At 46.5% G+C, this 2,500-nt stretch overlaps 1 protein-coding gene across 1 annotated transcript in view; it reads right to left on the minus strand.

The window, feature by feature from the left end:
• LOC135106887 (protein bowel-like) overlaps positions 1-2,500 on the minus strand; it is a 49,405-nt gene that overhangs the window by 12,189 nt on the left and 34,716 nt on the right. The window contains 1 exon segment of the mRNA XM_064016262.1: positions 1,712-1,831. The gene's annotated coding sequence lies outside the window, so the exon portion shown is untranslated.

The raw sequence follows: 2,500 nt of genomic DNA on the forward strand, positions 1-2,500 counted from the left end.
TGTGGGCCGGCCTGCCGACGTGGTGCGTGAGGTGACAAGGGAGGCAGGGATTAGCTGCGGCCGTGTCCTGTGAGAGAGAGAGAGAGAGAGAGAGAGAGAGAGAGAGAGAGAGAGAGAGAGAGAGAGAGAGAGAGAGAGAGAGAGAGAGAGAGAGAACCAGCATACTTATGTCACTTAACCACCCTGATCTTTGGTTATGAGCGCCCGCACCAACCACAACTACTACTACTACTACTACTACTACTACTACTACTTCTCACTACTAACACTACTACTACTAACACTTCCTCCACTAGAGACTGATAAAGATAACGTACTCTAGCAGAGGATCCTGAGAATAATCTGAGAAGTAAAAGGATATTTTTTTTTTTTTACGTACGAATATTAGACAAGACAGGAGCGAGTGACTGACTGGGTATAACAAAGACAACACTACGCCATCTATTGCTAAGATCGCACATTACAAGGCTCCATATATTCCAACACTTCACTGTCTTATCTACACTACATGTAACAGTCTCTAGTGGACGCTACTGGTGTTTCCAAGGGTGTCTTCAAAAAATCATTTGAATATAACTATAAAAATAATAATAATAATAATAATAATAATAATAATAATAATAATAATAATAATAATAATAATAATAATCTGCGGGTTTTGGAAATAGACCTAACTTAAGATCACGATATTTTTAAGAACACGAGTCTAGGAGGAAGTTAAAGGACGAAGAAACTGACAGAAAATAAGAGAACAAAATTATGAAAATGGTATGTCAGGACAGCATCTTACAGAATACAAGCTAAAACTCCACACGTATGAACCCAGTAAGAGAGCAAAGCAACACGCAAAGAACCACACAGAGAACCGGCTGGGGAGCAGAAGCAAGACAGGAACCCGCACCAGTGACACACGGGGCCTGGCCAACAGCAACAGCAACAGCAACAGCAACAGCAACAACAGCAGAAGGAGGAGGAAGAGGAGGAGGAGGAGGAGAAGGAGGAGCAACAGCAGCAGTGGCCATAAAGTTTAACAGCAAGAAATCTGGTGATGATATCAAGGCCAGTTCTTCCTCGCACGCTGCCAGACTCCAGATTGTCCAACCGGTGTATCTTCCCCTAGTTAATGCTAATGAAGTGCTCGTGCCCCGCTGATGGGGACTGCCGCACCTGTTCCCGCCGCCTTTACTGCGTGTCTGGATTGATAACGGAAGCAGGTGAACGTGTGGGTGGCGCGGCGTGGAGAAGTAGTGACCCAATGGAGGCGTCGCTGGGGAGTGGCACGCGTCATTATGTTCACAGGGCCTGGCGGTGGTGGCGGCGGCGGTGGTGGTGGTGGTAGTAGTGATGATGGTGGTGGTGGTCATGTATCCTGCCTGTGACTCCGGCCTCGGTTTCCTCATCGTGTTGTTATTATTATTAGCCATAGTGTAGTGGTTGTAAAGTGGTAGTGGTTATAGTAGTAGTAGTAGTAGTAGTAGTAGTAGTAGTAGTAGTAGTAGTAGTAGTAGTAGTAGTAGTAGTAGTAGTAGTAGTAGTAGCAGCAGCAGCAGCAACAGCAGTAATATTCAGGGTGCTATTTACTATATACTCGTACAACAACCCTCTGTCCTCTCCACTGCATTCATAACACCTTCCTATCATTCCCCACACACGAGCACACAAACACCCCTCCAATCATCACCCATTCTAACGATAGCCATCTTTCCCTTACCCAACAGCACTGCAGTGACTTCCTTTCCTCTAACCAGTCCACGTCCCTCTGCAGAGTATTGCGTCACAGAAGCTCGTAGTGGGTGGCCCTAGCCGTCCCTTCCCCAGAACCTCCCGTAACCTGAGGAAGAGGACCCCGGTGTATTGGAGGTTTTCTCTCTCTCTCTCTCTCTCAGGTTCGTATTCTGAGACGCCCTTGCCATCTCATCACGACTGTTTTCAAAGGCCACAGATATGAACAGCCGGGTTCTCATTGGTATTTCTCCTGTTGATAATACGGAAATGTTGTTGATTTGTCATTAGAACCGAAAAAAAGGGAAAAAAATAAAGAAAAACCGTGTAACTACAACTAGAGGCTTCTGAGAGTAGTGGAGGTGAGGCCAGAAATGTTTCAGAATGCAGTCCTTTGCGATGGGGACTTGTGTAACTAAGCAGGTGGCGTTGACGAGGTGCTGGCAACAAAGGAAGCATGTACTCTCGATAGCCGCTGATATCCCTGGAGGTCCCTTCGAGTCTCAACATAACACCGGTGAACAATTAAAGGATTCAACAGAGCATAGGAACTGTTTTTGTGCTCCTGGCTGCTGCTACCACTACCACCACCACCACCACCACCACCACCACCACCGCCGCCGCCGCCGCCGCGACTACTACCACCATCACCAGTAAAGGAAGAGAAGAAGAAGAAGAAGAAGAAGAAGAAGAAGAAAAAAAGAAGAAAAAGGAGGAGGAGGAGGAGGAAGAGGAGGAGGAACAAGAAGCAAGCAAGCAAGCAAGAACGAAAGCAAGA

Source organism: Scylla paramamosain, chromosome 14 (genome assembly GCF_035594125.1).
Source record: "Scylla paramamosain isolate STU-SP2022 chromosome 14, ASM3559412v1, whole genome shotgun sequence".
NCBI classification, from domain to species: domain Eukaryota; kingdom Metazoa; phylum Arthropoda; class Malacostraca; order Decapoda; family Portunidae; genus Scylla; species Scylla paramamosain.